The sequence below is a fragment of the Electrophorus electricus genome, chromosome 3 (genome assembly GCF_013358815.1).
Source record: "Electrophorus electricus isolate fEleEle1 chromosome 3, fEleEle1.pri, whole genome shotgun sequence".
Lineage (NCBI taxonomy): Eukaryota > Metazoa > Chordata > Actinopteri > Gymnotiformes > Gymnotidae > Electrophorus > Electrophorus electricus.
Window position 1 is genome coordinate 18,237,725 of NC_049537.1, and position 26,697 is coordinate 18,264,421.

Below are 26,697 nucleotides of genomic sequence, written 5' to 3' on the forward strand. Positions count from 1 at the left end.
TGTTTCACTCTCTCCATTCAGAAAGGTATTATTTTGCTGTTGATATACTTATTTGGATTATTAAATTCTGATTCTCATGACTGTCATGGTTACATTTAGATGTATCTAAAATGATCTGAATTATGATTTATTTTGCCTCTGGCTGTCTCCACAGGTAATTTTCAGAGGAGTTTCAACATCAAGCTTCCATCTCTGTGGTAGTCCTTTGTGTAGTTCCTTTTAGAAGTTTCTGCACCATAGAGGATTAGTATGTAGGAGGTTAGTCCAACTGCTGACAGCAGTTGCTTCTTGTACACAGTAGTATCCTTCTATTATTGAACTCCCACATACTACCAAACACATTGCCCATCACAGTCAGCAGAAAGAAATGCACGCTTGGAAGCCACCAGAGTAAGAAATAGGATTATGTGTGCTGATAGTTAAACTGATACAATCTTTCTAGTCACCTGGCTAGATTGAAACAGTGAGGTCTGGGTCCAGCAAAACCTTATAGTGGAAATTAATCTGATTAATGTTGTTCAGTCTAAGCAAAAAATCAAACAGTTCTTACTCTTTGTTAAAATGATGTACTCAAAACACAAAGGACAAGTGTGGGTTAAAAGAAACAGAAAATGTGTCTTTAAAAATATTTTAAAAGTATTCATGAACTTCCACTTGGTAAACATTATTTTCCTATTATTCAATGGACTGCTTTACTGCTTGCGTACTTCAGCAAGGCAGACCTCTACCTTCTTTATCATTATAAAACCAAGGATGATGGTTTAAGCTGTGTGACTGAATTACTCTCTACAGGGACAGTATAGCAACATAAGTAATATGCAAAAATGAAACCCTTCTGAGAAGAAACACCTGGTGTTTTGTTTCTTGTGATGAAAAAGTCAAAAACCTCTCTTGCACAAAGTGCAAGAATACTTCAATGTGAACCACAACTCAACTCAGCAGATTTAAGCTGTGTAGTATAAATCATACAAGCACAGAAAGAAGATGAAATACTCTCATCAAGGAGTAGAGATTAGCCTGACAAGACATTATCCAATGTATTTTATAATTAAAGAGACAGGTTAGATGAACTGAAGTAGCGGAGGTTTACCCCATAAAGGGACATAGGGGCTACTGCTGCTCAAACTTGATTGTGTCAGTATCTGACACGTGAATATTCAATGTTTCATTATTGCATTTATATGACACTTACTCTGCCAACACAATCTGCGTACATCATACCAATGATCTAAGTAAGTCTAGTATGTCCATCATGCCAGTATTATACCTGCTATTATTGTCATCATCCTTGCCTTGTGAAATTGCTTCATTCATGTGTTACCTCGCCGCTGTTTTCCTCTTTTGCCTCTGTTGATTTTGCCCTCCATGATTGTTTCCGTCATATAATTAACTGCCTCCTTGTGCATGCATTTTGCCTCTCGCCTGTTCCTAAGGGAGTTTGATACAGAATAACCGACCCTACTAAGAGAATGCTGCGGGAGTGCTTCGGTCCGTCGCATCGTGTTCCATCCTCTCCGGTTCAGCAACCCTCACGCCAGACAGCGAGGGACCTTGGATTACTCCCTGAGGCGGAGTTGGATTATATCAAGACTCTGCTCTCCAAACTCAAAGATGGGAAGCCCTTGGTATTGCTTTCGCTTATGGTGACTCTGAGTGAGTATGACAGGGAAGACGAGTTGGTGGGAGAGATTCATTATGCAGTGCTGTACCTCCAGTACCTGACCTGCCCTAAACCCCATGATCTAGTGAAGGTACTGTTCATAAAGACCTTTCTTCATGGTAAAGCACTGCCATGAACAGAGATAATCTTCCAACACAGAGTTCAGGAGGCTAGAAAGGTGGAAGGTTTCCTCTGGCTGTTAACAGCACAGGTTGCTACAACCCCACCAAACCTGCCTTCTGTAGCTACTCCCCTCTCAGCTGCCCAACCAGTCCCTGTCTCCTGTGTGGAGAACACAGCCTGACCAGTTGCTATCTCTGGCATGGTGATCGCCACCCGCCTGGATCCAGCTGCCGGTGTGAGAGAAGCCGCCCAGCCAGCTCTGGTCCCCAGCGCAAGAGAAGATGCGGCCCCCTGGCCAGCTCCAGTCCCCGGCATGAGAGAGGATTCCCTCAGCCATGCCTTGTGGCGAGCCAGTGACCCTTGAGGCCTCTCCGTCAACCTCCCGGACCCATATGAGTTCTTTGTCTATACCTGGTGTCACATCTGTAACTCCTCTGCCCCCTGAGACTACTGCACCAGCCCCCAATACTGCTCCCTTGTCTGCCTCTGTTCCTGTTTTGCCTGCTCCTGTTACAGGTTTTGTCTGTGTTCCTGTCTGTAGATCCATGCTTGTTCATGTCAACCTAGTGAGACCCGTTACCCTGCCTTGTGGTATGTGTATTTCCTTACCTGTCACAATGCCTGTATCCATGCCTGTTCCTGTGTCACTCTCCTAGATATTCTCACCTGTCTTTGCTTTTGCTTCTGTCCTGTTTCCACATCTGTGCCTGCTACCGGCATGTCCCCTCTCCTCTCCTCAGTTTTGAGCATATGCATGAAATGACTAAGTAGCTACACAATGTTTTACACTAGGAGTCCAATATTTCTCCGAAGTGTCCAAAAACCTCTCCAAATGCACACAGTCATTAATCACTATACATCAAGTTTGCATGTTTCTTTTGGTAAAACATCAAAGTTACTTTAGTAAGTTCCACAACATTATTAGCTTCATAGCATCATTCTTATCATCTTTAATACTCTAGTTAATACTGTAAATGCTGTAATACTGTAAAGAAATAGTATACTTCCTCATTTATACTTATGATTTGTAGCAACATTGAAGCACTGACAGTACACATTGTGCAGATCTTTTAACATTAAAGGGATGACTAAATAAGTCAAGTGAGGGGTCTAAGTTTTCATCTAAGCGTCCTCTATTTGATGAAAGAACTGCCAATCATGCCGCTTGCCCTGGAAACACTTGAGAAGTAAATTATAGTCACCCCCTCCCCTTTCCCCTTCACACATAGGTGAGAATTGCTGTCACTCCAAGACAATGGCACTGCAATGACCAATATAAATCATTATAAAATAGAAAAGGGGGGTCTAATGCTCTAATCAGGAACACTTTAACATCAGAAATGTACATTTTGCTTATGAAGGAACCAAACGCATGTTTTTATACAAAGAAGTGAGCATGCAATTAAAGAACTTTACTAACACTCTATATACCAATTAAAGATGTCATGCAGTTGTTTTGATGGTAATTGAATTTTCTATGACAAAATCTGAAGTTATCTTATACCAGAAGAATGTTTTTAAAAGGCCACCTAAAAGGACAGGCACATTGTTGTGAAAATTTACCCAAAAAACACAGTGTATTCAGCGTGGGATGTCTGGCAAGCAGATGCATGTAGACGGATAAAAATCGGTAAACAGGTCCTTGTATTAGCCCTAAGAAATTTTATGTTGATAAATGTACTATACTTTAAGAATATTCGATGTTATCAAGTAATTTATTAATATATGCTAGTTTGGACCTGCCTGCAGGCCGGCTAAGGTTAATGCAGGGTTAGTGCAGGAGGGGGTTAATTCATTCAATGATGGTGTATGGGCCAACACACCAATGGGGCTTGCCCTGCTGTCCTTGGTGGCCACCCATACTTGATATCCCAGATGATAAACAGGGTCTCTCCTCTTCGTCAATCTGCCATCAAACCGTTTCTGTATAGATATATGGTACCTTGCTTTTTGCACAGACATGGCATGACATCATATACTTGACTACATACTGCTGCATGGATGGCCACCAGTAGCCTGCAGCTAACATTTGACCTGTGCAGTTGGAGCCTGGATATACTGTTCCCATGGAGGTGAGCCAAAGTTATAAGTGAGGACTGGCACTGCTTTGGAATGAACAACCTGTTAGGAGGACATCCAGGATGTGGGTTAGCCCAATCCAAGGAAGCAAGTGGAAGGTAGGATGGGCTCCTGGCTAGTAGGTATTGCTTTGGGGTCAAACTGGCATGAGAGAGCATCAGCTTTAATGTTTTTGGATCTGGGTCAGTAAGTGATCATGAAGTTGAACCTAGAAAAGATCGCTGACCAGCGGCCCTGTCTGGAAGGCGTTTTTTTGGTCCATTATCACTACAAGCAGATGTTGAGCTTCCTCCAGCCAATGTCTCCATTTCTCAAATGCCAGCTTGATCGTCAGGAGTTCCATTGTAATTCTTTCAGCAGGTGACAACTAAAAAAAAAAAATGCAACAGGCTTTAATTTTGGGATGGTTCCAGAGTATTGGGGAAGCAGATACTCATATTGACCAGATATAGTATTGAATGCAGCCTTCCGCACATCACTTTCCTTAATCCTAATAAGGTTGTAGGTGATGCGTATATCTAACCTGATGAAGTACTTGGCCCCTCTGAGCTGCTCTAAAGCTGTGGGGCAGAGGATGGGGCTGCTTCACCAAAAGAGCGCTTAGACCCCAGTAGTCTACACAAGGCCTCGGCCCTCCATCCTTTTTCTTGACAAAAAAGACACTGGCTGAGGCAGTGGGCTGTATGTAACCCTGAGCTAGTGCCTCACTAATGTATTGCTCCATTATGGCTATTTCCCCTTGTGATAATGGATAAACCTTTCAGCGTGGGGGCAAGTGTCACCCACCAGACAAATGAAGCAGTCTGTAGGTCTGTAGAAAACACTATAATAGACAAGAATATCAGCATGCATACAGTAAGATCACAGTATTAAACTGTTGTTGGATATTGTTACTGAAAATGTTTTATTTGTAATTAATATTATAGCTACAGTGTAACAGTAGCTATGAGAATTTAACTGTTATTCAGAGCTGTAGTTGCTTATAATAATAACTTCCTGTTGGAGATTTTGTCACCTTTCCAGCAAAGCAGCCAGGAAATAATTTCAGAGGCTTTGATGAAAAATGCTAAATATGATTGCCTAAATGAGATGTAAGATTAAATGGATAAGTGCAATGCACTTAATTAGACAATATTAGAAGCAGTTGTACCATTCTGAATTTGTCACTTCTTTATTTAAGGCATGCGTCTACCAATACTCCTATGGCAGTACTGTTAATAAAACAACATGTTAATTAATATGTTAATTAAATTAATAAAACAATATATTAATAATAGGAGACAAATTATATCCTATGCAACAGCCCTCTCCTCTATGCCATCATCCACGTGATCACCACATGAAATCGTGTTTTTGTTATTTTGTTAGCATGTCATGATCACTCCCTTCTGCACAATGGTGTGTTGCCACACCATTGTTACTTATTAGTGTGTTGCCAGCCTCACCTGTTCCTTCTTTCCAACCTCAGTACTGACCTATATATATATTACTCATGTTTTCTGTCTTCAGTGTTGGTTATTGTCTACTGTGAGTAAGTGAATGTACTTCTCAATGTGTTTTTTTTCTTGTATTTTCGATAAAACATTCTTTTGTTTAGGCTCACTCTGTTTGCATCTGCATCCTGCCCTTTTTGCCTTCTCACACCTTTACACACTTTTACACCTCACTCAGCCTTACATCCAAATTTATAAAACCAGCTAAATCTTTTTTTTTCCTTACATTTTTTAAATCTTCATTTTTCCAGTAGACAATTGCTGTTGTTGAACATTGGCACATATGATTGTGACTTACAGAAAAACATCCATTATTGAAAGGCCCATTACAACATACCGCAAACATTTTTTTAGTAGCTTTATTTCTGTCTGAAGTATGTATGTGTATTTTTGCCATGTCAAATGGGTGTCAAGAGGTTTTGTCTGCATAGAAGTACAAGTGTTGTCAGACTTTTTCATAGGAAGGGTTAAAAATGAAGTGCACGAAGCTTCTCAGAGCTGTCTGCTGGCACTGAAACACTTAGCAGCAGTGAATAGTCAGAAGCACTTTTCTGTGTTCAGTGGGAAGAATGTCAGACTGTTAACCTTCTCTCTAACTTAAATGGTCACTAATGACACAACCAGAGGGCAACAGATGAAAAGAACACAGTGCAGCCTAAATAAAGTAAAGAAAAATCCATAATTGTCAGTGTATGCAATAAAAGTAAAAATTAATATTTATTTGTTAGGAAAAATTCAGAAAATCCTTTTGATTTATTTTCATTTTGAAGTTCTTTGTTTTCTTCCTCCCTGGCTCCGCCCCCACTCTTGACACTCCACAGCCTAAGTCCACCCCCCGGTGTCTAGTTATTTACTCCCTCGGCTCACCTGTGCCCAATTCTCTTCCCTGATTCCTACATGCATTTTTTCCAGTCCTCGATGTGGATCATTGTCCTCTTGTGCCTGTGAAGTTCTTTATGTAAACTATTACATTTACATTTGTTTTCATTTAACATCTCACTTCTGCTTTTGGCCCCTTTTTTTGCTGCCACACACCAGGCACTATCACAACTATTTCCTTTTGCTCCCAGATACATATTTATAATTTTGTTTTGCCAATAGTTTCACAGTAGTAGATCACAAAATAGTCTTCTGAATAATATTTAAGCATAATTTTATTATTCTTTACATCTGCACGTATTATTTTTATCAGTCGATTCACTGGTGTTTGTTTCAAATCCAAAGGTGTGCTCCATTTGGGTGAGCTTAGATTGATTATTGAACAAAGAGTGGTGGCCAGTGTTCTCTATGAGAAAAACTCATATGGTTGCAGTGTTCCTTTTTACATTACAGAACTGACTCACCATAATAATTGCCTATAGTTTATGGCTTATAAACCTAGATAAAACCTACATAAAGCTAAGCAGCATACGCTACAAAGTTTCACTCAGCAGCATCTTTTTGGCCAATGTGTGCTCATTGACCCACAAAATGGATTAAATGAAATTCAGAAAAGGCTGGAGAATTTCTATCTACTGATGTTTATGGAGATGTGGCTCAACAGCAACATTGTCGACTCGGCTACTAAGCTAGCAGGCTGCACGGTTTTGCTGACAGAATAGTGGACTCCAGCAAAATCCATGAAGGAGGTTTGAGTATTTATGTGAACAATTCATGGTGCAATAATACAAAGGTCATTGAAAGGCATGGTTCTTCTGATATTGAATTACTCATAGTAGGCCTTTTTATCAACCTTGAGATTTTATGGCCATTACCATCGCTGTGGAATACATACTCCCACATACCTCCACTAACATTGCACTAAAGCAGGTACAATATTCCAATAGTAAACAACAAACCGAGCAACTGAGCAATGCCTTTATCACAGGCTGTGATTTTAATCAGGACTGTATTACCTACATTTTTTAAACATGTTTCTTGTGCGACGAAAGGACAAAATATCCTGGACCACCTTTACAGCAATATTAAGGACACTTACAAGGCTACTCTTTGCCCCCACCTGTGGCAGTCTTTGCTGTTTCTGACCCCAACCTACAAATCAATCATAAAAAGGATCAAGCTAACAGAAAAAAAAAAAAAAAAAAAAAAAGCACTGTCTGGCCAGAAGGCGCTCTCTCTAAACTTTAAGTTAGGAAATCATGAGGCATACAGCACAGGCATACATCACACCTCTAGTGTGATGAAGTGCTTCGAGGGACTGGTACTGGCTCACATCAAGAACCCCTCCACCCGCCAAGATGCTATTGTCAATGCCCTGATTGGAACACAGAAACACATAAATTAGGACGTGGTTCACTTATTACAGTTTCTGCTGTTATGAACCTTTATCTAGGCTTGGAGGTCATAAAAAGAAAAAGGAATAATAACTAGCTAACAGAATGGATAATGGAACTGGTATAGAGTAATAAAAAGAAATGGAAGCACAAGTCTTTTTCATTGATGTATTAATGTATAATACAAAGGTTTATTATTTACAAAAAATAAACATACTGGTGCAATTGCTTCAGAAGTGACCCAGGCCAAAACAATAAACAAGACCCACACTAATGAAAGAAAACACACACTAAATAATCCTAACACAAAAGAAACATACAGAAGACTACCCTCACTACCTAACACATAGACAGGCAAAAACCCACACCCAACAAAAATGGCAGCCGTTTCTTTTTTTCACCAGTATCCAACACCAAAGTACCATACACAAAACGATATTTACACTATCTATATAATATATAACATTAATCTAAGCAGGAGGGATGAAGTCAAAATTCAAGGTCCAAATGGTGAAAACAAGGTCATATACAAGTATCAAAGCCAAAATATAAAATATAAAAATCTCACAAGCGTACTCACAATTCAAACACAAACATTTCTGCTCCATTTCTTCCGCTTCCTCCTCTCTCCTAGGTGGGAGGAGCGGTTGGCATGTAAACATGGTGAGAAAGGGGTGGAGTCTCAAACAGGGCAAATCCCAGCAGTGAACCTGGAACATGCACAGACATAATACAAAACACACACACACACATCCATCTTTCCATAACACTGCCTTTAACAGGATTATCCCCTCTACTCTCACAGGTAAACTCTTATCACTGGGCCTCAATTCTTTTCTCTGTAATTGTACCCTAGATTTTAGAACCAAGCCTGTTAGATTAGGCAAAAACACCTCCACATGAGTCCCCTCCTTTACTCTCTCTTCACTCATGATGGCCAGGCAACACACCAGCCTAACACAGTAATCAAGTTTGTGTGTGGATGACACCAATGTGGTAGGCTGAATCACCAACAATGATGAGGCGGCCTACGGAGATTAAATTCTGCAACTCATGGCATGGTGCTCTTCCAACAACCTCCTCTTGAATATACAGAAGTCGAAAGAATTTATTTTGGATTTCAGGAAACTTGAAAGCAGCCACTCACCCACCTGCATCAATGGGACAACACTGACTCCTACTTCAAATTTCAAGGAATACAATGGAGGCTTTTCATGGTCCACGCACAACCAGTGCCTAGTAAAGAAGGCCCAACAACACCTGCAATTCCTGAAGAGGCTGAGGAACACCTATGAACTACTCACCAATTTCTACTGCTGTACCTTTTGACATTATCCTAACCAGCTGCATCACAGCATTGCACAGCAACCTCACATCATCAGATCAGAAAGCACTACAGAGGATTGTCAAGACAGCCCAGCATATCACTTGTACCCAGCTCACAGCCATTAAAGACATTTTCATAAACAGTGTCTGCGCAAAGGTCTCAGCATCAACAGAGATTCCACTCAACCAAACCATGGCCTGTTCTTCCTCCCACCCTCTGAGACATGCTATAATAATCTCCTTTCCTGGACAACCAGGCTTGTAGACAGTTTTCCCCCCAAATTGTTATACATCTAAATCTGGCTACTTACCATAAACTGTACTGATTTCAAGCTACTGACAATAAGTGAACAGCCCCCGCCACGAATCTCATTATGTGAAATCTTAAACATTTGACGCTTACGGTCACCTATCACTTGGACAGCTGAATCTTATCCAAGTAAAATGCATAACTCTTATTGTACATCCAAATATTGATGTTTACAATACATTTGTCATTTGCACATCTTATAATATATTTGCAGTTTGCACAGTCCGCACAAAGCTATAACATTTCAGTGTAAACTTACACTTTACTAGCATTGCTATTACCGTTTTATCCTATTTATTTTATATTTTCTTTATGTCTATATATTTAATATTTTAATTTTAATACTACCTGTGTCTTAGTGATGCCGTAAACTATTTTAGTTTACACGTGCTTGCAATGACAATATTGTGAATGACAATAAAATGGAGTTATCCATATAGTGAAAGGCATAGAGCAAAGTCCTTTCAAAACATGTTTGTATGATGTGCACAAGATTTCTGAAGTAATTGAATAAAGCATGAAATAAACATCTAACAGCAAGCGATGGTCATGATGGTGTAGTTTGTAACCAAGGGAACTGCCACTGTAGTGCAGTTAAAACTTTACATATGAGAACAGAAAGCAGTCTCTACAGTCTGTACTGCATCATATTGGAAAGCAGTGTGGTGCCATCAATGTTGTCTGTACTACTATATAGTGTTAAGCTATGTTTTTCCCTAGCAAGTCTTAGAGTGATTTGATATGTTAATGTTGCTAAGTCATCCACTCACAATTGCATCCTGCTTTTGCCTTTCCTTCATCTGCATGGCACACAGGCTGAGGTAGTGATCCACAGAAGAACTTAAGAAAAATCTGCCTACATTTATGCTTGACACTAAGCTTTCTTATTTAAATATCTAACATGCTGTTCTTGAGGTGCATCTTTAATTACAATGCAATACATTGTCAAATAATCTATATTCATATAAATGTATCTCCCTTATATGATAGTGGTAGACTACTTGTTACTGACAAGCTTGATTGATTATTCTGTAATCATTCTTGTTACCTTTACATCACTTGTTGACAGTCAGAATTCCATATTTCCTGAAAAAAAAATTAATTAATAGTAATGAAAACACAAAAGAGCAAAAATATAGTGACATATAGCATGTGTGTTACTCTCTGTGTGTATGGGTGCATGTCCCTCTGGCTGAGTGCAGCCCGAGCTGGGACATATAGCTTCCCATGGTATGAACGGTTGAACATACCTTGCTTGTTCATACTTGAACATACCTTACTTGAAACAAAAATGGAAAATGTAATGTCGAGTTTTGTCTGTTTCACTACCTCAGAAATGTAGGAATACACCATAATTACAGATCCCAGTGCAGGGGATTGCATTGGATGAAATGCATGACCTATCCTCTTTGCAAGAGATATCAGTTAATGTCCCAGAGAATGCCCCGCAGACTAAAGGGTAATCTTCCTTAGCCCTATGCTTTCTCACAGGCTGTGGTTTCATTGTGAAGGTTAATAACTAACATGACCCATGTTCTGTCAGAAAAGCCCTGGGAATGTATTGAGTTAACAGTGTTATTAAGTATTGATTAGTTGCCTACATTCTATATCAGCTGTTGCACATTGCATGACACTGACTCAATACACAACGTACATCATTTAGAACTCTGGCACATTTGGCTCAGTGTGAACTAAATAGGTAAATCCTTAACATCAAATATTGGACATTATTATGATTTAATATTATTATTAGTAGTAGTATTAGTAGTAGTGCATGAAGGCTTTTGTATAGAAGTTATAACAGATATGTGAAACCTCAAAAAATATCTGATGGTCATGAAAATGAGTTTAAAAAGATCTTGAATAACAAATTTTAAATTAATGTAATTATTTTCTTGTTTCTTGTTAATTTGAAATATCCCTTTATAGTTTTAAAAACACAGTTACATAGGCTGTGTAACGGTATACTTCCCTATCCACACATCACATTGTATGGCCCACCATGTCCTGTGGCACTCATGTTTGTTGATTGTTCTGTCTGTGACTGTCCCCTGATTCATGACCACGCCCCCTTGTTATCACACACCTGAACCTTATCACATATGTCATTATGTCTATATTTAAACCCCTGTGTTTTGTAACACAATTGATGGTTATTTTTCATGTTTTCATTCATGTGTATGTTCATTATTCATAGCCCATGTTAATGTCAGCGTTAGTGTAAATGTTCATGTGTATGCCCGTGTTCATTGTTGTCATTCCTCATTTACATAATGCTGCACTTAGTCGTTTCATGTGAGTGCCACTGTTGTTTCCTTGTGTTTCATCTCATCAAATAAATGTCTGCGTATGTCGAGAGACATTTCAGCATCCTGTTGCTTGCCGTTGGGCACTTGGTAATCTATGTTTGTCTATATTTGCCAAAATTTGGTGGATGGCCATAGGATTATAATTACTCAGCTAAGAAAACTTAATTAATTGATTGCCTCTACCTCTGCAATTGAGATGTCCAAAGCATTTTTTATTAGTCAGTTCATTGGTATTCAGTCCAAATTTCAAAAACACATTTTGCTATTTGTTTAATTTGGGTAAGACACACTCAGTTCTGGGTGACTGAAGATTGACTATTGAAAAAAATATATATGGAGGACAGTAAGTGCAAACTTTCTGTATACGTTTTCTATGGGGATGATCCCAGTGTTGTTTTTTTTCATTATATATCTGAGTCACCACAAAATGCTCTGTAGTTTCTACAGCCTACAATTAACCTACAATGAAAGGCTTAGAGTGCACTGTTTTCAAGAAAGTTTGCAAGGGGTATACAAGATTTCAGAAGAAATTGATGAAAGTAGATGTCACAAGTCCCTCCCATGTTCCATAGTTTCCCTGTCTTGTGTGTTTTGGTTCCATTCCTTTGTCTGATTTTCTTCACTCCTCATTTGGGGAAGCATGCTATAACATAGGCTAGAAAACACGACGGCTAGAATAAACACAAAAGCACCGAGTACAAACTTACGGGCACGGGCTTTCAAACACATCGGTACAGACATACTTTCAAACATCCAAACATCCAAACAACCATTCATTCAAACAAACATCCCACCAAACAATGAACAGCCAAGACACAGGGCACAATACAGGGTTTAAATACATGAACTTAACAAGACTAGAAATGAGGAACAGGTGAAAGTAATGAGGGGTCTGGAAAACCAAACGAGCAGTGGAGAAAACAAAAGTAAGAAATGGAACCAAAACACGAGACAGGGAAACCATGGAACATGGGAGGGACTAACCATGACAGCAGAGATGAAAAATATTTAGAAGTGGATGTCATGAGGGTGGAGTTTGGAATCATTGACCATTCCACTATGTCACTCAGTGTTTTCTTATCAACATCAAGTCATGGATGAAGTGTAAAGACAAGAAAACATTAGACAATTTCTTTAGTATTGTCCTTGGCACTTTTCAGGCTTTTTTGCATGCAGATATCCATAGTGAAATTATTTGGACTTTACTAGTGCCAGAATGAATAAACATCCACCCTCCTAGTTAAGTAGTTAATGTATAAAGAACTTAGGATCACCATTGAAGAAGAATGCAAATTAAGATAGAAAAGATAAGTTTAAATTATCTTTGAGTTAGGGCTGAGCTATATGGCAAAAAAAACTAATATCTCGATCTGCTTAAGAGAAATGGTGGTGTACGATATAATATGGTATGATGACAACCCTAACAAGGTATAATATTAAAGTATCAGTGTTTATTTGTAAGACCAAAAGAGCATGCTGTATGATCTAACTGTCTGTTCCTCTTTGTGGTATTTCACTGATTCAGCAATGTGCAGTGTATCCACACATCTGTTCAGCAGTCTTTTTTGGAATTAAATCTTCGCCACTAGTTTCATTTTCCTCCATTGTTGACCGACTTATCAATTATCAATGAGGTAGACCTGACTGTGCATGATGAACAAGGTGAAAATTACTACAGCAGCATACACTGACAATGGTGGACCAATGTGGTGTGTGTGTGTGTGTGTGTGTGTGTGTGTGTGTGTGTGTGTGTGTGTGTGTGTGTGTGTGCGCCCACACAAGAGAACGAGAGAGGAAACACGTGTAAAACTCTAGGTCTATAACACTTTTGCATAGTTTTTACATTTTGTATACATCTGAATCAATTATTGTATAAATAGTTGTCAATTTGCAACATACATGTCTTGTCATATTTAGTGTAAAATGGTTAAAATAATTTGGGTTAAAAAGCAGTGCTATCTCTTTAAGAGACATATATAATTCATTGTTTCATCCTTTATTTTCCTTGGTATGTGTTAAGCATGAAGGGAGAGATCTGTACATGAACTGCTCCATGTAAAAGGCAAACCTAAAGCATTGAATATTGTAAACTGACATTCATATCTAATACTACCTGTTAGAGGAGTATTTCATGTTTTGGAATTGGTTTTGTTTCTTGATGTAGATGTAAAAGTGAGTTATATCGAATGGGCTAGGCAATTTCGCTATTTGAGTGAGGTAATATCTGGTGAGAAAATGGGGTGAGTTAGCTTAGCTAAGATAGTGCATTGTATCTATAGAGATATTGACAATTAGTTTTCTTAAATTGTGAGAGGAGTCTCTGCAATGTGTCTTCCCTTTGACATCGAATTGTGCAAATCTTTTAAAACACAGAAATAAATACATGAATGGCAACAGGACCGAATCTGTGCATTTCTTACACAAAAGCAGAGCGATCATCCCAGTGATACCAGTGGCGCGTATGCGCACACACAGGGAAAAAGGGAAATGTGCTAAACAGTTATTTTATTCTCTGTTTTTATCATACTCAGATGGTAACCTGCATAGCCTAGGCATATTCAATATAATGAATATGGTAATTTTCTATATAATGTATAAAATAGCATGGACTATATCAATATTTGTGACATACCTCCCAGCCCTACTTTGAATTGGCCAAAACCAATTGAAATAGCGAACAGGTATACATGATTGGTAGTCAGAAGTTCTTGGAATGAGGAAGTGGGTTGTGGTTTGTGGATCAAGGAAACCCCAGCATCAGGAGGCCACCGGTGTATTCTGGGGACTGCAGTCTATTGACTCAATCAAGCTAGCAAGGGGAATAGAGTGAGGAGAGGTAGGGTTGGCAAGTAGACAGACAGGATGTAATAATCTTTAATTATTTAAATTCTATGTCTATGTAAAGCACTTTGAATTGACACTGTGTATGAAATGTGCCGTGCCTTTATTTTACAAAATATTTTTGTCTTTAGATTTCATATTGCATTTCATATCTTTCAAAATTTAAAAAAGCAAAAAAACAAAACAAAACTGGAGTTCAAAAACTTTACCAATGCAGCACACAAAATGTAAGAATATGACTCATTCAGTGGTTTGAAGTAATTGGATACATGGTTGTGTTTTGAATGTTCAAAATACCACAATAAACCTGGTGCAAAACACTATTGTAAATAATTTTTGTGCAAAGGTTTTAGCTCAAAAATTGTGGGCTGTGAAGAGCTGACACATTTCAACATAGAACAATAAGAATAGGAATGTTATTTTTTGTCAATAAGATGAATACAATGTCTTTATGAAGCAGACATAAGAATAATAAAAAGATTAAGAAGAACAAAATGTTGGTTTTGTCAGTTGATTTAAACTAAATTAATTTAAATTTTAACATATGTACCTCAACTAATAAATGTTTTTTGCCATTTTAATAGTTCACACATGGAATTTGCTGATGCAGATTACTGCAGAATTATAGGTTTATTCTTATATCTCTTGATTCCTGTATTATCTTGTCCACTGACAGTAACTAGTTGTTTGACTGGTTTTACAAGTACAGCAAATGTTCATAAATCACTCAACCTTCTGCCAAATTACATACAGTTGTGTTTAGCATAATCCCACATTTAGAACTGAACCCTGCTGAGTGAACTACACAACTAGGCTATCGTGGTTATGGAAATCATGATTTGATTGCATTAGTTTTTTTTTTACAGGAAATATATGAGGATGCTCAGGCTTCATTGCTTCCTCTGATGAACTCCACTCCTAGGCTTTTAAATGTATTAATTTAGCAATATTTTCCTGAATTTGTAGGACACTGAAAGATTGCTACATTTTAGTGAGATATTAAATAATATGAATTATGGCATCTTTAGTTATGCTAAATATATTATATAGAAGTACACAAATTATTTTTTTTTCTGCATTCAAATAAAAAAAAATGCATTATTGAGTCTGAATTATTATTCAAAACCCTGTAAATGGCTAAAATGCAGTGTTCAATATGAAATTATATTGTTAATTTTTCATTTTTGTCAAAGCATGGATTCTGAGTTCTTGTCAGATGGTGCACATCTTCCAAGATCTATATGAAAAATGAAGTAACTAGTGTCTATCTGTTAAGATCCACCACATAATAACTGCAGTGGCCTCGTAGCAGTCATTGCAGCATGGAAAGTAATAAGGTGAATATCCATCTACTTGTTAATGCTCTCTTATCTCCTGAAAGTGGTCTACTCTATATGTAGATGAGAATGTAACAGCAGACATTTGTGCAATACAACAGTGGTGAAAGCAAATGTGTTCCGAAGGCCCTATGTGCCTGAGAGCTTGGCCTCCCTACTGCTTGGTAGCAGCATGGCTAAAGTGTTCAGCCAGATCATAAGGAACAAACAGCTCTATTAGAGTAACTACAATGGCACCACTGTGTTCTGCGGTACACAGCAGTGAAATGCAGGTTTAGCTCAATAAAATAACTGCTGAGCTTTTTCCTGAGAAAAAGATAACATTGCTTCATTAACCATACATGAGGTGCTCATTAGCATAGCAAAAATTGGTGCATTTTAATTATGTAATTTTGTGAAATTGCTTTTAATAGTACTCTCCTAGACTTTTGGCTGGACTTTTGGCCATGCCCTTGTTCAGGTGCCCTCATTTTCCTGCCATTGTGTTTCACTCATCCCGCCTATATCTTTTTTCTTTATGTGTGTGTGTGTGTATGTGTGTGTGTGTGTGTGAGTGTGTGTGTGTGTGTGTGTGTGCATGTGTGTGTGATCCTCTCCTGCACTTTGCTGAGTGTATTTGATTATCTCATGTCCTGTGTGTGGTTCTCTTCTGCTCTGTCTCTCTCAGGTCTTGTTTATAAATTTCATTTCTGATTACTTAGCTTTTCTGCTTTTCTCCTTCAGTCTTCAATTTATGTAATGTCTGATCCCTGCCCTGTTTCCTTATGGTTTGCTGTTTCTTTTATTGTGTTTTTTTTTCTTCATTTCTTTTGAGTTTATTTCTTTCTTAGTGTTCCTTTATTGATTTCTGATTTATTGTTTTCTTGTGTGAAGCAAATTTTGGTTTTAAAAACATGCTGCATAAACAATAAAATTTCATTATTGTCATTATTATTTATTGTCCATGTGTTTTTTATTTATTTATTTTTATGTATTTTTATGTTTTGGTTTTAATGTGTTTGTATGGGTGTTAAAAGCTTTTACAATTTAAAATGTAATTTTAGATTTTTGGATTCTGTCTCAAGTAGGCTTCTGTGGGACATAGGATGGAGTATGTACCAAACTTTGTTAGACTGAGGGGGAGTAACAAAAAACAAAACACACACACACACACACAAACACACATTTTCTATCTATCTATCTATCTATCTATCTATCTATCTATCTATCTATCTATCTATCTATCTATCTATCTATCTATCTATCTATCTATCTATCTATGATAGATAGATAGATAGATAGATAGATAGATAGATAGATAGATAGATAGATAGATAGATAGATAGATAGATAGATAGATAGATAGATAGATAGATAGATAGATAGATTTCATTCTCTAGCACAACACGCATAAGAGATTTGACTCCACACACTCAAAATATGCTTTCATGACCCTTGATCAGTGTACTTGAAGACTCATATTACTGAGCTAATCATGAGTTAATACTGTGCTGTATTGACATCTGTCTTCACAGTTAAGTCAAATCCTTAACTGAGGGCAGAACATCAGAAAGCACTTAGTATGCAGAGATCATACAAGAATTTCAGGGCTTGGTACGGTGTGTGTTTCGCATGCATGACAAGTATAGAGAAACTGGATCTTGTCAGTCTTCTATGAAGCATCTGCCTTTTAATTCATGCTTGAGGGTATTTTCTCTGGCAGATGCTATAGTGTGTTAAACAGCTAGAAGTCTGTATTAAGGCAAAGCACAAGGGCTTTCTCAAAACATTTCCAGTATCCAAAACTATACCTAGTATTTGGTATCCTGGTGGAGCTTAAATTGATTTGATAAAGTTTATTGTATAATGTGGAGTTCAGATTAAGTTGAGTTCTGTCACTTCGTCTCACTCAGGTCCAGCAAGACTGGAATAGTACACAACTGAACACCAAACTATAAAGCCACTAGCTAGTGAGATTTTATACTTTTGTATTATATGTTGTACTGTATGTTTATTGGGCAATATTTATTATTTATTTATTTCTGTAAATTGTATTTAATTATTCATTAATATATTATATATTTTAATTATATTATTTCTTTATGTTTAATATATTCACATTTTCAGAGTTTTTACATCATGCTTAATTAGGTTTTGCAGCCTAATTAAACTGCATTCAGATTTGAACAAATATACAAACTCAATCTTACTTTGTTCACATATTCCATATTTCACATATTCAAATTTTCTTTAGAACAGAAAGGATAAAAATCTAAATTCTTTAATGATATATATAGGAAGAAAAATTGTACCTATATTAATAATATGTAGAACTATCAGTAGTTTTCTAATTTGGATTTTGCTATTATATTCACAAATTCAAAAAGCAAGAGATTTTTCCTTGTTTTTCACATTCATTATAATGTAAGGTGCATCATCTCTAGCTAGGTGCAAAAACAACTACAAAGACAATCTAACAGTGTGTTCCTGGGGGAAATCATCCACACCAATAATCAATACTTAAATGTATTAGGAGGTGTCAGTTTCAAACCTTGGGTCCTTGAATGATGAGGACATTCACAATCTACAGCAGCCCTTGAGACAATTCCATTACAGAAAAGAAAAAAACAAAAAAAAAACAGGATGGAGTTGCCAGGCTCAAGGTTAGACACACATACACACACACACACACAAACAACTTAGAGATGAGCAATATCTCTCCTTCTACATGATTGTTCGTGGAAGAATATTTTAGAAAAATGCCAATAGCAAATGAACAAAAAAATAATAATTAAAAAATAAATAAACATGCAGATACTGGAAACTGCCATGGTAGAAAGGATGTAATGAATACTACAAGCAGCCAAAACTGGAGAAAAGTATATTTTCCCAGATTTACTTCTGAATAGAGACATAAAAGTCATGTCAAGAGTTATGATGTATATAAGGATAACAAAAGTGAGGAGAAATGTGATGTCATGTCTCCTGATTATGCGACATGGTTTAGTGTTTTTGTATACTTGCTGTCTCCAGCATAGTCTCCACCAGGGTTCTTCCACTGATTGTAAATGCAAGTGTGGTAGCCTGCTTCACACTGAGAAAACTTCAAAAAATAAAAAAATTCAAGATATTTATTGTTATATGTCGAGCAAACATTCAGTTACACTGAACAACAAAATTCATATTTTGCATTCCTTCCATTACACCTAAGAAAAGAATAAGATTAAATATATAAATATGAAGAAAAACAAGCAGGAAAAAAAAAAGGTTCAGTAAGAAAATAGAAGACTATATTATTTACGTATGAGAAGATATATTGTGTAAATATGAGGTATTTACATATTAAGCATGTGGAATAAAGGACATTGGAGAGTGGAGTGTTAAATGTAAAGTGCTCATTGAAAGTAATTGACTAAGATCAGTGAGACTTTAAAATGTTCTTGTGCTAAAAAAAATCAACATTAAAGTGTCTTGTGCAGAGTGTGCAAATTCAGTCCAGAGTTCAGCAGCAAAAAACATGTGTGTGCATGTGTGTGTGTTTGTGTCGGTGCATATCACACCATTGGATAAGTAGAGTTCTTGTGTCAGTGATGGTCATTCACAAGTCTGATGGCCTGTGCATAAAAACTGTTCCTAAGTCTGGTGGTTCTTGAGTTCAAACTCCTGTACCACTGGTAGCAATGTGAAGAGACTGTGCTGCGAGCAGTTTGTGTCCTTGATTGTGATTTGTGTACTCTTGTGATGACCCTGGTCTGTCTCCTGTGATAGTTCCAAACCAGATGGTGATGCCGCCAGTGAGGATACTCTCAGTGGTGTACCCTTATAGAAGGTGCTAAGCATTTTTACCTGGCATGCCAAAATTCTTCAGCCTTATCAATAAGTACAGACATTGCTGTGACTTCTTAATCAGTTCAGATGTTTTGTGGGACACGGTGAAATCCTTGCTGATCACCCTCTTGACCCTTGCCTCATGGGGGAAGTGGTAGCTCAGTGGTTAAGGTATTTGACTTGGTAGAAGGTTCAAGCCCCACCACTGCCAAGCTGCCACTGTTAGGCCCCTGAGCAAGGTCCTCAACCCTCAATTGCTCAAGCTATAATAATTGCTCAAGCTCTAACTTTGGGTAATAGTGTCAGTTGAATGCTGTAATTCTAATTGAGTGGTAATTGCGGTGCCCTCCTCAGATCAACAATCATTTCCTTAGTCTTGTTGGTATTAGAGAGAACATAGATTGTTTTCCTGGCACCATGCCACCAGATCTGTCATGGGCGGTTTCCCGTGTTTATGGTTTGTGTGCTGGATGTACGATTGCTGATTCTGACATATTGAGGTGTTCCTGTTCGAAAGTTCAGGATCATAGTAATAGTAATAGTATGACAGTATGTGCTGAGGTCGATGTACAGCATTCTCACATAATAGTCCTTAGTCTCCAATTACTAGAGAAATGTGTGGATGGCAGTGTTCATAGCATCCTCTGTGGACCTGTTCTGACAGTAAGCAAACTTAGAGAGGACCTACATACTCTGGTATGTTCTTCTGGATATGGGCAGGACTAGCCTGTTGAAGCACCTCATCATAATTGCATTCAATGCAACCAGCCATCAGTCATATATACAGGTGAAAAGGCTCTTTTTGGGGAGAGGCACAATGTTGGTTTTCTTCAAAAAGGTGGGTACTGTGTCTTGTGCCAGGGACATGTTGAATATGTCTGCAAGGACACCAACCAGCTCTAATGAGCAAGTCCTGAGTACCCATCTGGGGATATTGTCTGGGCCAGTCGATTCACATGGATTTATTTTCCTCAGGGTCCTGCTCGCTCCTGCTGATGAGACTGTGAATGATGCACTCTGTGTCCTCCACAGTGCTCCATTGGGGTTCAGTGTTGAGGGCTTCGAAGCAGGCATCGAAATCATTCAGATCATCTGGCAGTGTGGAATGGCTATGCATTTTCCCCCTGCTCTTGTCCCGATAACCTGTCATGTGTTGCAGTCTACGTGCTGCACATGTAAAGACACTGCAAGGACTAAAATAAGTAGTAAGCAATGCTGGTTGCGGGAGGAGTAGGCAAAGACATCTCCCAAGATGGGCACCATTTTGGTGACTCCAAGCATCTTAAGATGGCTTTGCTTAGCATTTACAAGCCATGTGTGATATGACTGTAGAATTTACCATCATATTTGGGACTAGCATAATGATACAACTTAAAATTATATTTATGTTAAAAAATGGCAAAATTCTTATAGCCTCACCTTATAAAATGTAATATTGTGCAAAGCGTTGATGTGATAAGTTGTTTTTAATTAATTTGAAGTTTGATTTAATATGTTTGACAACTTTTTAGGAGTACACTAGTTTGCCCAGCTTGTGGCATTTGAAGAAAGAACAATTCAGGATGAATCAGTGGCAATTGTAAAGTAAATCAAATCAAAGCCAGAGTCACCTTTTCATTCCTTTTCACTACAGATGTGCTGAGTAAAGAATGAAATACTATTTCTCCAGGACAGAGTGCTATATGGACATAACACAACAGCAGATAACAGTGCAAACAGGTGCAAATACCATAAACACAAACAATACATACAGTAAATGCATGCCCTAAACTGTACACAGCAAAAATAATAAACCATACAAATATCTAAACATTAGATTAAACAGTCACTAAGGACAGGACAATACATTAGATGTTGGCATTGGTTAATAGAATGAGTAGATTGCTATTTTACATGTATATATATTGATGGCTGGTAATATCTCTTAACAGCTTAAACACTGTCAAAAGAGCAGACAATGTGTATATAAAGTTTATGACCAGGTATAAAATGACAGGGTGCAGAAGGTACAGAAATAGAAATATATGTGAGAGTAGAGCTGATGTAAAAGTTCTGTTTCACACTGGCAGATCTGTTCAGGTATGTAACTGCTTGTGGGAAGGAAATGTTCATAGGTACAGAGGACTTTGCCTGAATGCTCCATAGCCTACATCCAGATGGGAGTATTTTAAAGAAACCATCTGTGGGGTGAGAGAGTTCCTTCCTGATGCTGCAGGCATTAATTTTACATGACCTTGATGGCAGGGAAACTTTGACTTATTAATGTGCTTAGAAGTCTTCACCACCTGTTGCAGTGATTTCTTCTCTGAGGTGACATTTTCAGTACCACACAATGATTATGCAGATCAGGATGGTCTTTATGAAGCTTTTGTTCAGACTCATCAACCAGATGGGCATGCACATGCCAGCCTTCTTCAGTCTCCTTAGGAAGTAAATTAAGTAGAAGCACTGTTCAGCCTCCTTTGCTAACTGTTCAAGGACTATGATGAGGTTGCTTGTGAGGTGTACTCTTTTTCCACTATAGTGCAGATGGGGGTGTGGGAGTGAGGTAAATGCATCTTTCTGAAGTTAACCACTTTTTGTGTTAGACATTTAGTTAGAGATTATTGTCCTAGAAATAGGAGTCCAGCTGTCTCATCTCATCTTTGTATTCAGTCTCATTTTTGGTGAGCCCCACACATATGGTATCAGCATACTTAATGATGTGTTTGCTGTGATGTTTGTTGACACAGTCATAGGCGTTCAAGGTGCAACAGGTGGCACTAATGGTAGACAGTGTTGCACATAACTGAAGACTTTTTTGGCACCGAAACGTCCATTGCTAGTAAGCAGAACTTCTCAGAACTCACCACGCACTGACCCCACCCACTCCTCTTTCAGTTGCTGAAGTACACCAAAAGGACTGCTGATATAAAGAGACCAACTAGGCTCCCGGCAATGATGCTATGCTATCATGCCCTCTTATGTCTTTTCACTCCCAAGATCCTTGAATAAATATTTTCCCTCTGGGATTTTAACAATGTGTCTTTAATCTGTGTGATATTTGTGTTTAGCCCTTGCTGGATCTTGCTGGTCACACCTGCATTGATGAACAGTTTGGCTAGGGGTTAGTCCAAACAACATATATTTTAACTGTTTTAGTATAATAATCTCCATGCACCTGGGGATTTTGGAACACTTTAGAGGTATAAAATATATCAATAAGGTAAGAACCCCTGTGTACCTAATAATAATACCCACTGATGATATGATATAGCTAGGAACTTGAAACTTGAATACAGACCACTGGCACCCCAAGAATCCTAACAGATGATTAGCACTTTTGACTGTTTTAAATAAATTAATAATCACTCTCTAACATGTAACTAGAAGTGAAATGCAACCATATGAGCATGCCTCAATCCCTCTCTCTTTTTAGCAAGCCTTGACTTGGAAAGTATGTCACTTCCTAAGAAGGTCAATGGTACATTCTATTTACTCATCTTCAGGGGGATGTCAGTAACTGTTTTGGCAAGTTTCATTTATGAGTAATGGCAGGGGCGTAAAGTAGCATAAGTGGTGATGAGCAGCCTAGGGCTTTTCTTCCCATTACTGATAGTAGTTTGCAGTGAAGCACCTGCATATCATGAAATATAAGTGAAGAGAAAAGAGTAGGCTCTGTTGAATTATCAGGAAAAAATGAACCATGAAGAATAAAATGATGATGTTAAATGAGAGGAGAACCATTATCATTGTCTTAGCAGACTGTACATTGCTGCCATGTCACTTAAACATTAATACCGTTCATACGTTTTACTCTCAAATCATTATTCACTTAATTACCATATCACTGGCGAAACCTCTGGATTTACATTCAACCCACTCAGAAAATACCTGCCATTAGATTCCTGACTATTCTGGGAAATGTGAGCAAATATTAAAACGTATATGTTAGCCTTGGCAGGGGACCAGATTCACTTAAACCACTATTCACTGTTTACAGGTCTGAAACTGGTGGAATGCATTACACTTGTAACTGTACATAAGTAGTAAAGAGTCTGCTGTCATAGACAGAAACTGGAAAATCTGTGTTTTGCAATCAGTCCATGAAGTGCATGATTTTGCTGCTACATTCAACCCAGAAAAGTAAACAAAATTAAATTAAAAATTAAAATTAAATTAAAAGTAAATTAAAATTCAAGCTTACTGATCTGGTCTGCTGCTATACCAGTCCTATACCAAACCATTGTAAAAGCGCTCAGAAAGAGAGAAATGTACTTTGCATTTAACCTACTACAACCTAAAGAGCAAAGCCTGGATTCTTTCTACAAGGCTATGTCCTTTCAGTGTAATTTATTTATTTATTTTTTATGCTTTTACAAGCATTTGCCGAAGTACACTGCTACTTTTCCACCACTTGCATCTAGCACTTGTGTACAGTGTCATACAGCTGTCTTGATGTACTAATGGCCTGATGTTGGCGTTTTGTGTTGCATCCCCTCTTATGGCGAGGTGAACTTGCAAAACTAAAATTTCACAACTCAGCAGTTCACATGACTAAAAGCTGAGATCTGGATCCTGACATTTGTAAAGATGCTTTGTGATAATGTGTTGCAAAAGTGCAATATACATACATTTTTCTTTGAAAAAGAAAGATCCATATAACCGCTTCAGCGGTTAAATATGTCAAATTTGTTGGCAATGCTGCTATACATTATAGTGGAGTTATCACCACTTCTGGGGAAAAATTTAATATTTCACATATTTAAAATTTGCTAGACAATTTGTGTTATTAGTAAAACAACCTAAGTGAATGTTGTTTGTGTATATTTAAACCAATGTTGGTGTGTGCTGTTTTGTCAGTCAATGAACATGTATAAGTACATTTGTCGTTGCTCGTTAATGTTTGTGTTCACAATATTTCATGTGCTTTGTTTTCACCATTTATGTGAGTGCCCATGTCTTTTGTGTTTCCCCACTAAATGTCTGTCTACGTCGATGGAGTCTGAGCATCCTGCTCCTTGCCCTGCGGCACTCGGGTCGTTACAAGAACATAACTAAGATACTTGTATGTTTAGGTTTTTTATGTATTATTATGCAAATTAACAATACAAAGTCATTATTACTGAAAAGAACATACTTTCAGTTAATTTATAATTAATTGATTAATTGAATAAAAATAATCTAATTTTTTTTAGAAATTAAAAAACAAGTGCATCTCTTGAAAGTTTAAAAATCACATAAAACTTGTCTCTTCCAAAGTATATTTCCCAAAAGGACTTTTACCAATACATACACATTTTGATTATTTTCTGAAAGTCTGCTCATCTGAAGTGAGATGATGAAACATGCAGAGAATAACAAAAGCGGTACACTCTGGCAGCATGTGCAAAGAATGGACAAGCCCATTCCAGCACACTCAATAGCCCAAAGAAGCATTATATCCAGATAATAATGAAAAATGTTAAGTATAAAAAAAGCTAATTTAGAGGGATGCAAGTCAGAAACTGGCACTCTCTCTTGTCTGTGCCTGTTTAATTGCACCTGTAAATAATCTCTGTACAAGGAAAGACTGACACTTTAAAACGTTACACGCAGAATTAATTTAGCACATTTTAACGGAGTAACACGTTGCAAAGGTTTGCTGACGATACCGTCGTCATGGGCCTGATCTCGGACAACAACGAGAGGGCCTACCTGGAGAATTGGTGCCACGAAAATAATCTCCTCCTAAACGTCAGCAAGAACCAGGAGCAGCACTACCAATCTGTTAGGATTAATGGAACCACAGTAGAGAGAGTAGACAGTTTCAGCTACCTTGGAGTTCACATCTTGCAGGACCTGTCCTGGTCCCGCCACATCAACTCCCTGGCAAAGAAGGCTTGTCAGCGTCTTTTCCTCAGATGCCTAAGAGACTTCAGACTACCCTCCAAGGTGCTGTGGAACTTCTGCATCTGCACTATTGAGAGCATCCTCACGGGAAACATCACAGTCAGGTTTGGAAACTGCACCAAGCAGAACAGACAAGCACTCCAGTGCATGGTGCATTCAGCAGAGCCCATCACTCCTATGGAACTTCCTGACCTGCAGACCATTTACTACAAGCGGTGCCAGACCAAGGCCAGGAGGACTGTGAAGGACCCCACCCATCCCAACAAGAGGATCTTCTCTCTGTTGAGGTCAGGGAAGCGCTTTCGCTCCCTGAAGACGAACACAAAGAGACTGAAGAGAAGAGTCTTCCCACAGGCCATTTGGGCCCTGAATCAGGACAACTGATGGAACTGATGGGATTACTCTGTGTATGATGTCCACAATAACATCATAAAAAAACTGTATATTGTAAAAACTAGAAATTGTACATTGTATATATGCATAGTAAATGTCCCCTCTTCATTCATCATAACATTTATTTATTCATTAAAGCACATTCCATTTCCCTGTATCTCTCCTCAGCCACAGACAGAGCAGTTACAAAGAGCATTTCACTGCCAGTTATATCATGTATGACGATGTACGTGACAAACTTTGAACAAAAGCACAGGAATAATAAGCCGCTCTCATCAGATCCAAAATTTATTGAGACCCGTATCAGTGGGAAAAGAGTCTGCCCATGCAGATGGATGTGTGAGTTTTCCCTGACATTCTAATCAGAGGTATTTAAGCACTCACAACAGTCTTGAGTCATTTAAGTATAAGACACTCAACAAGGGCTCACTTTAGTAAAGCCCCAAGAAAAGTGCCTGTCATGTGTCTACTGTGTTCTGGGCAAAGCAACAGCAAGCCAGTGGTGAAAAAACAGCATGGATAGCTGATGAGGATCTATGTGAGGTTTAATAGGAATTCAAATCCAAAACAACCCAAAATGAAAAGAACTAAGGCAAGTGCAAGTCAGTTCACAAGACAAAGAGCCAGGCAACCAAACCAATAAATTAAATACACAAGGATCAGTTAGGCAGATGACCAAAACAGAGACCAAGAATTACACAAGGGTAGAGACTACATCACAAAGATCAAAACAGACAAGCTTAAATAGACTAATCTAGACAAGGATCAGGTGGATAAACTTACTACAATGGCACATTAGAATTCCGGTGAGAGCAAACGGAGATGATGGTGTCTTTGGTACAGACACCCCCCAGGGAACACATGGTGCTACAAAG